This window comes from Tachypleus tridentatus, chromosome 5 (assembly GCF_004210375.1).
Source record: "Tachypleus tridentatus isolate NWPU-2018 chromosome 5, ASM421037v1, whole genome shotgun sequence".
NCBI lineage: Eukaryota > Metazoa > Arthropoda > Merostomata > Xiphosura > Limulidae > Tachypleus > Tachypleus tridentatus.
Window position 1 is genome coordinate 5,441,884 of NC_134829.1, and position 16,884 is coordinate 5,458,767.

Sequence of the window (16,884 nt, forward strand, 5' to 3'; positions counted from 1 at the left end):
GTAATCTCAGCGCTGCAGTAGGCCTACACCTGAGAGCTTTAGAAGTCCTGCGCTGAAACCTAGCGCTCAGTGGACTTACACTTAGGGCTTCTTCAAGATGTAACTAATATTGAAATATTACATCGCACGTTTTTAGAACACAGCATCCAATTACAGCTATTTGCTTAGAGATCAGTTAAGAAATATAGGACAATAAAAATCTAATAACAATAAAAGATGTGATTTTTTTCTAACATAAGGCTTAGATTAGTAGGACAAGTTTATGGCTAAACCTAAAACAGCGAACAACTGCGTTGATTTCTCAGCTAAATATATTTCATTCGATAAGGTTTCTATCCATTGGACTTAATGTTTCTCATGAGAAACTTTCAGTTTTATATCTGAGTATCCATGTCAAAACTAAGAAAGAAATAACATTGCTGTACATTACATTTTCAGTGTTTTAATTTCGATGTTAGCTAAAGGACGTATAACGTAAAATTAGTCCTAGAATACCTAGAATATAATAATAGAGACACTGTACGAAGTGTTTAGAAACATTATAAATAAAGAAACAGCGAAAAGATAGTCAGCCAGTTCAGTGAAATGATTCTATCAGTTCTAATTACCATGTATATACAGTTGACTGATCGATTAATCACTGGATTGTGCAGTAATGTTATTTTATTGACGCTAGTTGTAGTAGAATTAGCAAGGTATTTCCGTTTGAACATTGTTCATAAAATTACTTAGGCCTACAACTAAAGTGAGCCCTAAGTGACTCAGCGGCAGGTCTAAAGGCTTATAATGCTAAAAACCAGGTTTTGATACCTTTTGTGGGCATATCACATACAGCCCATTCAGTAGCTTTGCGCTTAAAAACAAACAAATTGACACGTAGTGTGAACTGAGCATTATATTTTACCAAATGATTTTACAGAACCAGCCTAACGAAAGAACAATATTATAGCAATATATACATATACACACACATACCAGTGAGACAGAGGTACGTTTACAACAAAAAACAAAACCCTTACTGCTGTCTGTTAAAACTTTAAAATAATCCCTAGAAATCAAATAATCGGCTATTAAGCACTCAAGGAAGGAACTTCGACAAGCGGACAGTTTATTCATTCTGCTTTTTTGTCTCTTAACGTAATCAGTTCTGATTTATTTCATTATAAAATAAGATTAATCACCTCTGAGAAATCACAATTTGCCAAAAATGGCTGAATACCTTATCCCAATCAACCCCCACCCCTGGAGCTACTACAGTGCTGTCTTTAAACGAATCGCTGGGTTTCAGCACAATGATTACTTATATGATTTTTTTTCTTTTAGTAAAAGGTATAATTTACTATATTTATCTTCATGTATCTTTTTATATCAATTTACAGAGTTTTAGTTCACAGAAAGAAAATATTGTGGTATATTAGAAGTTATGAAATGTGCTGAAAGGTTTAGTTAAGGAAGTTATGGCCTCCATATCTGTTTTACACCTGATACCAGTTTATTTTTTAAACAGCTGCGGTTTTCTTAAAGATGGCGAACGTTATACATCGTATTATGAAGTGTAACGTGGCCACGAAAGCGAACTGCACGAATGTGATAGTGGAACCCAAGAAATAGAGATAACGTAAACTTCAGTGAAACCTGAAGCATCAGGTTACTACAATGCTGTTTCAGGTTATTCGGACAATTGTTGAGTAATAAGGAGACCAAAACTAGCTTTAATTAGGCTCACTGGTCAGAGTGAAGGAGTTTGTCAGTCGACTGATACCAGAACGCTGCTCCTAACATTTGTTTTTTGTCGAACTGAGGAAGTTTTACTTTATTTATTAGTTATTCTATTAGTAACCATATCATGAAGTACTCTAAGAAATTATCACTTTGTTTCTACGAGTTAATTATTTGAAATTTGTAGAACATTAAAGTACTTATGATTATGCGTTTTCTTGTATTCTCTCAAGGGATTTACTTTAACTTTTTATTAAGATTTTTGTTTGAATGATTCACTTACAAATCAGCATGTATGGGGTTTTCTCTTTGAAAAGCCGCCTCGGGCTATCTGCTGTGTCCACTGTGGGGAACCAAACCCCTGACCCTGATTTTAGCGTTGTAAATTAATGGACTTTGTGCTGTCCCAACGGGGGAAAGTGTGAGTAATGTCGTGTGTAATAAAATGTTTACACTCGTTTTATAAAAGTAAGTTATATCAGTTTGGAAGTCAATGAGTCCGATAAGAAATATGGTTACAACTCTGTCCGTCTACAGTACCTTCGGGGATTGGTTGAAATACTGACTGTGGGATGTAAGTTTCTAACTGGAAATTTACATTCGCTTGATGAGAAATGATGTCATTATCAGTCTTATTGTGATTCGTTATTGTGGTGACGTCACACTTGATATGATAGTGATGAGAAATGATGTCATTATCAGTCTTATTGTGATTCGTTATTGTAGTGACGTCACACGTGATATGATAGTGATGAGAAATGATGTCATTATCAGTCTTATTATGATTCGTTATTGTAGCGACGTCACACTTGATATGATAGTGATGAGAAATGATTTTTATTTTTATTTTATTTTAGGCTTCACAGTAGTTTTGGTTTTAAAAACCTTAGGGATATCCCTAAGGCAAACCAGGGGCGCTCAGAAACTTTTGTTTCTCTTCAGCCCTTTCTTGTCTCCAGCTCGTACGGCTTTCTGGGCCTTTCCGGCCTTCTTCACAGCTTTTCCAGACGCTTGTTGTGGAGGCATGTTGAAAAATAAACTTGGGCATTTTTTATATGAGAAATGATGTCATTATCAGTCTTATTATGATTCGTTATTGTAGTGACGTCACACTTGATATGATAGTGATAAAATGCTCATCATTATAGTTCTGTAGCACTTTATATTATAATGACAGAATACTTGATACTATACTGACAGAGCTCTTGATATTATACTAAAAACGCTTTATACTATACCAACATAACACTTGATATTATAGTGACAGGGCATTTGGTATTATACTAACAAAACATATGATATTATAATGACAGAACACTTGATACTATAGTGACAGAACATTTGATACTGTAGTGACAGGACACTTGATATTATAGGACTGAACGCTTTATACTATGCTAACAGAACACTTGATATTATAGTAACAGAACACTGATCATTATAGTAACATAACACTTGATATTATAGTAACAGAACACTGATCATTATAGTAACATAACACTTGATATTATAGTGACAGAACGCTTGATGTTATAGTAATAGAACACTTGATGTTATAGTGACAGAATGCTTGATGTTATAGTGACAAAACAGTTGATATTATAATGACAGAACACTTTATAGTTTAGTAATAGAACAGAACTGTTACTATAACATCAAGCATTATGTCACTATAACATCAAGCATTCTGTCACTATAATATCAAGTGTTCAGTCAGTATAACATCAAGTGTTCTGTCACTATAGTATCAAGTGTTCTGTTGCTATATTATTCAGTGTTCTGACATTATAATATCCAGTGTTTTGTCACTATAACATCAAGTGTTCTCTTACTATATTATCAAGTGTTCTGTTTCTGTAATACCAAGTGCTATGTTACTATAATACCATGTGTTCTGTCACTATAGTATCAAGTGTTTTCTGCTATAATATCAAGTTTTCTGCCACTATAATATCAAGTATTATGTCACTATACTAAACAGTGTTTAATATCAAGTGTTCTGTTACTATAGTATCAAATGTTCTTTACTACAATATCAATTGTTCTGTCATTATAATATCAAGTGTTCTGTCACTATAACATCAAGTGTTCTTTACTATAATATCAAGTGTTCTATTACTATATTATCAAGTGTTCTGTTTCTATAATACCAAGTGCTATGTTACTATAATACCATGTGTTCTGTCACTATAGTATCAAGTTTTCTGCCACTATAATATCAAGTATTATGTTACTATACTAAACAGTGTTCTGTAACTATAATATATATCAAGTGTTCTGTTACTATAGTATCAAGTGTTCTGTTGGTATAGTATCAAATGTTCTTTACTACAATATCAATTGTTCTGCCACTATAATATCAAGTATTATGTTACTATACTAAACAGTGTTCTGTAACTATAATATCAAGTGTTCTGTTACTATAGTATCAAATGTTCTTTACTACAATATCAATTGTTCTGTCATTATAATATCAAGTGTTCTGTCACTATAACATCAAGTGTTCTACTACTATAATATCAAGTGTTCTGTCACTATAATATCAAATGTTCAGTCACTATAACATCAAGTGTTCCGTAACTATAATATCAAGTGTACTGTTACTATATTTTCATGTGTTCTGTCACTATAATATCAAATGTTCTGTCACTATGTCATTCAGTGCTCTGCCACTATAATATCCAGAACACTCAATTTTTTAGAGATAGAACATTTGTGGTTGTGATGAATGAACATTTGAGTTAAATGTTACGGAATAACAATAGTTGAAGAGAGTGAGAAAGTCTATATAAATTTAATTCGGTTAGAAACATGTTTACCAAAAGTGGGACGGATGTAGGAAAGAAGTGAATATATTTTATATGACGTTTCATAGCCTTAGACAACAGTTGGATGTTTGAACATAAAATATTCTGCTGTTTTTGTGACAAGATTATAAATAACAGTAATAGTATTAAGGTGAAACTGGATGTAATGAAGTCCTAATGTAATCCGAATCATTTGTTTTCAGCTGCCTGCCTCCATGTAAGGCAAAGTCACAATCAAGAGCCTGGTCACAAACCGAGAGAACTGCTCTATCAGGAGTCTCTCCTCGACGGAGACATGATTTTGCAGGTAAAAAAAAACAAACGTCCCATTGTTTCATAATATTGTTACTTAGGGTTAACGATCTTTCAGTCGTGACGATTGGATTATGTTGGTTTGAAGTTTTATTTAATCAAATTTGACATTTTGTCAAATAACATTTTTGTGTGAAAATTATTTGATTTTACGTTTAAGATATAACGAAGGGATATATGTGTTAACGTAACATGTAATGTTTCTTAAACATTTTGTGTTTAGCCATGAGTGAAATAAACAACTTAAGTTATATATATATATATAAGTCCCCGCTGGTATAGCGCTAAGTCTTCGGATTTACAACGCTAAAATTAGGGGTATACTCAGTAGATAGCCCAATGTGGCTTTGCAAAAAGAAAACACACACGTATATATGTTTAGAAAAGCCATTGTCCTCGTTCAAAAGAGAAATTACCTCGATAGAACATAAAAATGAGTTTAGACATTGCACTACTGTAACCAATAAGCCATAAGATATACTATGTATACGTCTGTTTCAACTGTACCTTCTGTTCACACGTTGTGTTGCAAAGCTTTCCCTCGAATAACCTTGAAACATCCCAGACGATAGTCATTAATTGTTAAACTATTTCTATAAATATTATATTAATTTGTATGAAATACTACATTATCGTATTTGCAATCATTGCATTTTGTTACATTATTTGAATAATTTATTAACATAATATAATTTAGGGAACTTCTATAAATCTACAAGAGATGTCAAAAAAGTTAATTGTTTTAAGTTGTATAATAAGAAAGACATGTCAGTATTTTCTAGAATGGTATTTAATATTACCAGAGGTTTACGATACGAGATATTTAAAGCGCTTAATATTCTTTAACGTTATATTTACCATTGGGGAAGGGGAATAAGATAATATAAACCTAAGGAACTCAATAGTTAGTTTTTCTGAACGGTTTTCATTCCAGAAAAGACATTAACTCTTTAAACGACTTTAAGGCTAATCAGGACATAACATTTTCATACCAAACTTACTGATAAAACTGTAGTCTAGATGTAACGTAAAAATACTCAACATACTGATAAAACTGTTGTTTAGATATAACGGAAAAATACCCAACATACTGATAAAACTGTAGTCTAGATGTAACGTAAAAATACTCAACATACTAATAAAACTGTAGTCTACATGTAACGTAAAAATACTCAACATACTGATAAAACTGTTGTTTAGATATAACGGAAAAATACTCGACTTACTGATAAAACTGTAGTCTAGATGTAACGTAAAAATACTCAACATACTGATAAAACTGTTGTTTAGATATAACGGAAAAATACTCGACTTACTGATAAAACTGTAGTCTAGATGTAACGTAAAAATACCCAACATACTGATAAAACTGTAGTCTACATGTAACGTAAAAATACCCAACTTACTGATAAAACTGTAGTCTAGATGTAACGTAAAAATACCCAACTTACTGATAAAACTGTAGTCTAGATGTAACGTAAAAATACCCAACTTACTGATAAAACTGTAGTCTAGATGTAACATAAAAATACGCAACATACTGATAAAACTGTAGTCTAGATGTAACGTAAAAATACTCAACATACTAATGAAACTGTAGTCTAGATGTAACGTAAAAATACTCAACATACTGATAAAACTGTTGTTTAGATATAACGGAAAAATACTCGACTTACTGATAAAACTGTAGTCTAGATGTAACGTAAAAATACTCAACATACTGATAAAACTGTAGCCTAGATGTAACATAAAAATACTCAACATACTGATAAAACTGTAGTCTAGATGTAACGTAAAAATACTCAACATACTAATGAAACTGTAGTCTAGATGTAACGTAAAAATACTCAACATACTGATAAAACTGTTGTTTAGATATAACGGAAAAATACTCGACTTACTGATAAAACTGTAGTCTAGATGTAACGTAAAAATACCCAACATACTGATAAAACTGTAGTCTAGATGTAACATAAAAATACTCAACATACTAATAAAACTGTAGTCTAGGTGTAACGTAAAAATACTCAACATACTGATAAAACTGTAGTCTAGATGTAACGTAAAAACACCCAACTTACTGACAAAACTATGGTCTAGATGTAACGTAAATATACCCAACATACTGATAAAACTGTAGTCTAGATGTAACGTAAAAACACTCAACATACTAATAAAACTGTAGTCTAGATGTAACGTAAAAATACCCAACTTACTGACAAAACTATGGTCTAGATGTAATGTAAAAATACTCAACATACAAATAAAACTGTAGTCTAGATGTAACGTAAAAATACTCAACATACTGATAAAACTGTAGTCTAGATGTAACGTAAAAATACCCAACATACTGATAAAACTGTAGTCTAGATGTAACGTAAAAATACTCAACATACTGATAAAACTGTAGTCTAGATGTAACGTAAAAATACTCAACATACTAATGAAACTGTAATCTAGATGTAACGTAAAAATACCCAACATACTGTTAAAACTGTTGTTTAGATATAAAGGAAAAATACTCGACTTACTGATAAAACTGTAGTCTAGATGTAACGTAAAAACACTCAACATACTGATAAAACTGTAGTCTAGATGTAACGTAAAAATACCCAACTTACTGATAAAACTGTAGTCTAGATGTAACGTAAAAATACCCAACTTACTGATAAAACTGTTGTTTAGATGTAACGGAAAAATACTCGACTTACTGATAAAACTGTAGTCTAGATGTAACGTAAAAACACTCAACATACTGATAAAACTCTAGTCTAGATGTAACGTAAAAATACTTAACATACTGATAAAACTGTAGTTTAGATATAACGTAAAAATACCCAACATACTAATAAAACTGTAGTTTAGATGTAACGTAAAAATACCCAACATACTGATAAAACTGTAGTCTAGATGTAACGTAAAAATACTCAACATACTAATAAAACTGTAGTCTAGATGTAACATAAAAATACTCAACATACTAATGAAACTGTAGTCTAGATGTAACGTAAAAATACCCAACATACTGATAAAACTGTAGTCTAGATGTAACGTAAAAATACTCAACATACTGATAAAACTGTAGTCTAGATGTAACGTAAAAATACTCAACATACTAATGAAACTGTAATCTAGATGTAACGTAAAAATACCCAACATACTGATAAAACTGTTGTTTAGATATAAAGGAAAAATACTCGACTTACTGATAAAACTGTAGTCTAGATGTAACGTAAAAATACCCAACATACTAATGAAACTGTAGTCTACATGTAACGTAAAAATACCCAACTTACTGATAAAACTGTAGTCTAGATGTAACGTAAAAATACCCAACTTACTGATAAAACTGTTGTTTAGATGTAACGGAAAAATACTCGACTTACTGATAAAACTGTAGTCTAGATGTAACGTAAAAACACTCAACATACTGATAAAACTGTAGTCTAGATGTAACGTAAAAACACTCAACATACTGATAAAACTCTAGTCTAGATGTAACGTAAAAATACTTAACATACTGATAAAACTGTAGTTTAGATATAACGTAAAAATACCCAACATACTAATAAAACTGTAGTTTAGATGTAACGTAAAAATACCCAACATACTGATAAAACTGTAGTCTAGATGTAACGTAAAAATACTCAACATACTAATAAAACTGTAGTCTAGATGTAACATAAAAATACTCAACATACTAATGAAACTGTAGTCTAGATGTAACGTAAAAATACCCAACATACTGATAAAACTGTAGTCTAGATGTAACGTAAAAATACTCAACATACTGATAAAACTGTAGTCTAGATGTAACGTAAAAATACTCAACATACTAATGAAACTGTAATCTAGATGTAACGTAAAAATACCCAACATACTGATAAAACTGTTGTTTAGATATAACGGAAAAATACTCGACTTACTGATAAAACTGTAGTCTGGATGTAACGTAAAAATACCCAACATACTAATGAAACTGTAGTCTACATGTAACGTAAAAATACCCAACTTACTGATAAAACTGTAGTCTAGATGTAACGTAAAAATACCCAACTTACTGATAAAACAGTTGTTTAGATGTAACGGAAAAATACTCGACTTACTGATAAAACTGTAGTCTAGATGTAACGTAAAAACACTCAACATACTGATAAAACTGTAGTCTAGATGTAACGTAAAAACACTCAACATACTGATAAAACTCTAGTCTAGATGTAACGTAAAAATACTTAACATACTGATAAAACTGTAGTTTAGATATAACGTAAAAATACCCAACATACTAATAAAACTGTAGTTTAGATGTAACGTAAAAATACCCAACATACTGATAAAACTGTAGTCTAGATGTAACGTAAAAATACTCAACATACTAATAAAACTGTAGTCTAGATGTAACATAAAAATACTCAACATACTAATGAAACTGTAGTCTAGATGTAAGGTAAAAATACTCAACATACTGATAAAACTGTAGTCTAGATGTAACGTAAAAACACCCAACTTACTGACAAAACTATGGTCTAGATGTAACGTAAAAATACTCAACATACTAATGAAACTGTAGTCTAGATGTAACATAAAAATACTCAACATACTAATGAAACTGTAGTCTAGATGTAACGTAAAAATACTCAACATACTGATAAAACTGTAGTCTAGATGTAACGTAAAAATACCCAACATACTGATAAAACTGTAGTCTAGATGTAACGTAAAAACACTCAACATACTAATAAAACTGTAGTCTAGATGTAACGTAAAAATACCCAACTTACTGACAAAACTATGGTCTAGATGTAATGTAAAAATACTCAACATACAAATAAAACTGTAGTCTAGATGTAACGTAAAAATACTCAACATACTGATAAAACTGTAGTCTAGATGTAACGTAAAAATACCCAACATACTGATAAAACTGTAGTCTAGATGTAACATAAAAATACTCAACATACTGATAAAACTGTAGTCTAGATGTAACGTAAAAATACCCAACATACTGATAAAACTGTAGTCTAGATGTAACATAAAAATACTCAACATACTAATGAAACTGTTGTTTAGATATAACGGAAAAATACTCGACTTACTGATAAAACTGTAGTCTAGATGTAACGTAAAATACCCAACTTACTGATAAAACTGTTGTTTAGATGTAACGGAAAATACTCGACTTACTGATAAAACTGTAGTCTAGATGTAACGTAAAACACTCAACATACTGATAAAACTGTAGTCTAGATGTAACGTAAAAACACTCAACATACTAATAAAACTGTAGTTTAGATGTAACGTAAAAATACCCAACATACTGATAAAATTGTAGTCTAGATGTAACGTAAAAATACTCAACATACTAATAAAACTGTAGTCTAGATGTAACATAAAAATACTCAACATACTAATGAAACTGTAGTCTAGATGTAACGTAAAAACACCCAACTTACTGACAAAACTATGGTCTAGATGTAACGTAAATATACCCAACATACTGATAAAACTGTAGTCTAGATGTAACGTAAAAACACCCAACTTACTGACAAAACTATGGTCTAGATGTAACGTAAAAATACTCAACATACTAATAAAACTGTAGTCTAGATGTAACGTAAAAATACTCAACATACTGATAAAACTGTAGTCTAGATGTAACGTAAAAACACTCAACATACTAATAAAACTGTATTTTAGATGTAACGTAAAAATACCCAACATACTGATAAAACTGTAGTCTAGATGTAACGTAAAAATACTCAACATACTGATAAAACTGTAGTCTAGATGTAACGTAAAAATACTCAACATACTAATGAAACTGTAGTCTACATGTAACGTAAAAATACCCAACTTACTGATAAAACTGTAGTCTAGATGTAACGTAAAAATACCCAACTTACTGATAAAACTGTTGTTTAGATGTAACGGAAAAATACTCGACTTACTGATAAAACTGTAGTCTAGATGTAACGTAAAAACACTCAACATACTGATAAAACTGTAGTCTAGATGTAACGTAAAAACACTCAACATACTAATAAAACTGTAGTCTAGATGTAACGTAAAAATACTTAACATACTGATAAAACTGTAGTCTAGATGTAACGTAAAAATACTCAACATACTAATAAAACTGTAGTCTAGATGTAACATAAAAATACTCAACATACTGATTAAACTGTAGTCTAGATGTAACGTAAAAATACCCAACATACTGATAAAACTGTAGTCTAGATGTAACGTAAAAATACCCAACATACTGATAAAACTGTAGTCTAGATGTAACGTAAAAATACCCAACATACTGATAAAACTGTAGTCTAGATGTAACGTAAAAATACCCAACATACTGATAAAACTGTAGTCTAGATGTAACGTAAAAATACTCAACATACTGATAAAACTGTTGTTTAGATGTAACGTAAAAATACCCAACATACTGATAAAACTGTAGTCTAGATGTAACGTAAAAATACCCAACATACTGATAAAACTGTAGTCTAGATGTAACGTAAAAATACTCAACATACTGATAAAACTGTAGTCTAGATGTAACGTAAAAATACCCAACATACTGATAAAACTGTAGTCTAGATGTAACGTAAAAATACCCAACATACTGATAAAACTGTAGTCTAGATGTAACGTAAAAATACCCAACATACTGATAAAACTGTAGTCTAGATGTAACGTAAAAATACCCAACATACTGATAAAACTGTAGTCTAGAAGTAACGTAAAAATACCCAACATACTGATAAAACTGTAGTCTAGATGTAACGTAAAAACACTCAACATACTGATAAAACTGTAGTCTAGATGTAACGTAAAAACACCCAACTTACTGACAAAACTATGGTCTAGATGTAACGTAAAAAAACTCAACATACTAATAAAACTGTAGTCTAGATGTAACGTAAAAATACTCAACATACTGATAAAACTCTCGTCTAGATGTAACGTAAAAATACCCAACTTACTGACAAAACTATGGTCTAGATGTAACGTAAAAATACTCAATATGCTAATAAAACTGTAGTCTAGATTAACGTAAAAATACTCAACATACTGATAAAACTGTAGTCTAGATGTAACGTAAAAATACCCAACATACTGATAAAACTGTAGTCTAGATGTAACGTAAAAATACTCAACATACTAATAAAACTGTAGTCTAGATGTAACATAAAAATACTCAACATACTGATTAAACTGTAGTCTAGATGTAACGTAAAAATACCCAACATACTGATAAAACTGTAGTCTAGATGTAACGTAAAAATACCCAACATACTGATAAAACTGTAGTCTAGATGTAACGTAAAAATACCCAACATACTGATAAAACTGTAGTCTAGATGTAACGTAAAAATACCCAACATACTGATAAAACTGTAGTCTAGATGTAACGTAAAAATACTCAACATACTGATAAAACTGTTGTTTAGATGTAACGTAAAAATACCCAACATACTGATAAAACTGTAGTCTAGATGTAACGTAAAAATACCCAACATACTGATAAAACTGTAGTCTAGATGTAACGTAAAAATACTCAACATACTGATAAAACTGTAGTCTAGATGTAACGTAAAAATACCCAACATACTGATAAAACTGTAGTCTAGATGTAACGTAACAATACCCAACATACTGATAAAACTGTAGTCTAGATGTAACGTAAAAATACCCAACATACTGATAAAACTGTAGTCTAGATGTAACGTAAAAATACCCAACATACTGATAAAACTGTAGTCTAGAAGTAACGTAAAAATACCCAACATACTGATAAAACTGTAGACTAGATGTAACGTAAAAACACTCAACATACTGATAAAACTGTAGTCTAGATGTAACGTAAAAACACCCAACTTACTGACAAAACTATGGTCTAGATGTAACGTAAAAAAACTCAACATACTAATAAAACTGTAGTCTAGATGTAACGTAAAAATACTCAACATACTGATAAAACTCTCGTCTAGATGTAACGTAAAAATACCCAACTTACTGACAAAACTATGGTCTAGATGTAACGTAAAAATACTCAATATGCTAATAAAACTGTAGTCTAGATTAACGTAAAAATACTCAACATACTGATAAAACTGTAGTCTAGATGTAACGTAAAAATACCCAACTTACTGATAAAACTGTATTCTAAATGCGTGCCCACCGCTAGTACAGCGGTATGTCTCCGGATTTACAACGCTAAAATCAGGGGTTCGATTCCCCTCGGTGGGCTGAGTAGATAGCCCGATGTGGCTTTGCTATAAGAAAAAAAAACATAGTCTAGATTAACGTAAAAACACTCAACATACTGATAAAACTGTAGTCTTGATGTAACGTAAAAATACCCAACATACTGATAAAACTCTAGTCTAGATGTAACGTAAAAATACTTAACATACTGATAAAACTGTAGTTTAGATATAACGTAAAAATACCCAACATACTAATAAAACTGTAGTTTAGATGTAACGTAAAAATACCCAACATACTGATAAAACTGTAGTCTAGATGTAACGTAAAAATACTCAACATACTAATAAAACTGTAGTCTAGATGTAACATAAAAATACTCAACATACTAATGAAACTGTAGTCTAGATGTAAGGTAAAAATACTCAACATACTGATAAAACTGTAGTCTAGATGTAACGTAAAAACACCCAACTTACTGACAAAACTATGGTCTAGATGTAACGTAAAAATACTCAACATACTAATGAAACTGTAGTCTAGATGTAACATAAAATACTCAACATACTAATGAAACTGTAGTCTAGATGTAACGTAAAAATACTCAACATACTGATAAAACTGTAGTCTAGATGTAACGTAAAAATACCCAACATACTGATAAAACTGTAGTCTAGATGTAACGTAAAAACACTCAACATACTAATAAAACTGTAGTCTAGATGTAACGTAAAAATACCCAACTTACTGACAAAACTATGGTCTAGATGTAATGTAAAAATACTCAACATACAAATAAAACTGTAGTCTAGATGTAACGTAAAAATACTCAACATACTGATAAAACTGTAGTCTAGATGTAACGTAAAAATACCCAACATACTGATAAAACTGTAGTCTAGATGTAACATAAAAATACTCAACATACTGATAAAACTGTAGTCTAGATGTAACGTAAAAATACCCAACATACTGATAAAACTGTAGTCTAGATGTAACATAAAAATACTCAACATACTAATGAAACTGTTGTTTAGATATAACGGAAAAATACTCGACTTACTGATAAAACTGTAGTCTAGATGTAACGTAAAAATACCCAACTTACTGATAAAACTGTTGTTTAGATGTAACGGAAAAATACTCGACTTACTGATAAAACTGTAGTCTAGATGTAACGTAAAAACACTCAACATACTGATAAAACTGTAGTCTAGATGTAACGTAAAAACACTCAACATACTAATAAAACTGTAGTTTAGATGTAACGTAAAAATACCCAACATACTGATAAAACTGTAGTCTAGATGTAACGTAAAAATACTCAACATACTAATAAAACTGTAGTCTAGATGTAACATAAAAATACTCAACATACTAATGAAACTGTAGTCTAGATGTAACGTAAAAACACCCAACTTACTGACAAAACTATGGTCTAGATGTAACGTAAATATACCCAACATACTGATAAAACTGTAGTCTAGATGTAACGTAAAAACACCCAACTTACTGACAAAACTATGGTCTAGATGTAACGTAAAAATACTCAACATACTAATAAAACTGTAGTCTAGATGTAACGTAAAAATACTCAACATACTGATAAAACTGTAGTCTAGATGTAACGTAAAAACACTCAACATACTAATAAAACTGTATTTTAGATGTAACGTAAAAATACTTAACATACTGATAAAACTGTAGTCTAGATGTAACGTAAAAATACTCAACATACTGATAAAACTGTAGTCTAGATGTAACGTAAAAATACTCAACATACTAATGAAACTGTAGTCTACATGTAACGTAAAAAATACCCAACTTACTGATAAAACTGTAGTCTAGATGTAACGTAAAAAATACCCAACTTACTGATAAAACTGTTGTTTAGATGTAACGGAAAAATACTCGACTTACTGATAAAACTGTAGTCTAGATGTAACGTAAAAATACTTAACATACTGATAAAACTGTAGTCTAGATGTAACGTAAAAATACTCAACATACTAATAAAACTGTAGTCTAGATGTAACATAAAAATACTCAACATACTGATTAAACTGTAGTCTAGATGTAACGTAAAAATACCCAACATACTGATAAAACTGTAGTCTAGATGTAACGTAAAAATACCCAACATACTGATAAAACTGTAGTCTAGATGTAACGTAAAAATACCCAACATACTGATAAAACTGTAGTCTAGATGTAACGTAAAAATACCCAACATACTGATAAAACTGTAGTCTAGATGTAACGTAAAAATACTCAACATACTGATAAAACTGTTGTTTAGATGTAACGTAAAAATACCCAACATACTGATAAAACTGTAGTCTAGATGTAACGTAAAAATACCCAACATACTGATAAAACTGTAGTCTAGATGTAACGTAAAAATACTCAACATACTGATAAAACTGTAGTCTAGATGTAACGTAAAAATACCCAACATACTGATAAAACTGTAGTCTAGATGTAACGTAAAAATACCCAACATACTGATAAAACTGTAGTCTAGAAGTAACGTAAAAATACCCAACATACTGATAAAACTGTAGTCTAGATGTAACGTAAAAACACTCAACATACTGATAAAACTGTAGTCTAGATGTAACGTAAAAACACCCAACTTACTGACAAAACTATGGTCTAGATGTAACGTAAAAAAACTCAACATACTAATAAAACTGTAGTCTAGATGTAACGTAAAAATACTCAACATACTGATAAAACTCTCGTCTAGATGTAACGTAAAAATACCCAACTTACTGACAAAACTATGGTCTAGATGTAACGTAAAAATACTCAATATGCTAATAAAACTGTAGTCTAGATTAACGTAAAAATACTCAACATACTGATAAAACTGTAGTCTAGATGTAACGTAAAAATACCCAACATACTGATAAAACTGTAGTCTAGATGTAACGTAAAAATACTCAACATACTAATAAAACTGTAGTCTAGATGTAACATAAAAATACTCAACATACTGATTAAACTGTAGTCTAGATGTAACGTAAAAATACCCAACATACTGATAAAACTGTAGTCTAGATGTAACGTAAAAATACCCAACATACTGATAAAACTGTAGTCTAGATGTAACGTAAAAATACCCAACATACTGATAAAACTGTAGTCTAGATGTAACGTAAAAATACCCAACATACTGATAAAACTGTAGTCTAGATGTAACGTAAAAATACTCAACATACTGATAAAACTGTTGTTTAGATGTAACGTAAAAATACCCAACATACTGATAAAACTGTAGTCTAGATGTAACGTAAAAATACCCAACATACTGATAAAACTGTAGTCTAGATGTAACGTAAAAATACTCAACATACTGATAAAACTGTAGTCTAGATGTAACGTAAAATACCCAACATACTGATAAAACTGTAGTCTAGATGTAACGTAACAATACCCAACATACTGATAAAACTGTAGTCTAGATGTAACGTAAAAATACCCAACATACTGATAAAACTGTAGTCTAGATGTAACGTAAAAATACCCAACATACTGATAAAACTGTAGTCTAGAAGTAACGTAAAATACCCAACATACTGATAAAACTGTAGTCTAGATGTAACGTAAAACACTCAACATACTGATAAAACTGTAGTCTAGATGTAACGTAAAAACACCCAACTTACTGACAAAACTATGGTCTAGATGTAACGTAAAAAAAACTCAACATACTAATAAAACTGTAGTCTAGATGTAACGTAAAAATACTCAACATACTGATAAAACTCTCGTCTAGATGTAACGTAAAAATACCCAACTTACTGACAAAACTATGGTCTAGATGTAACGTAAA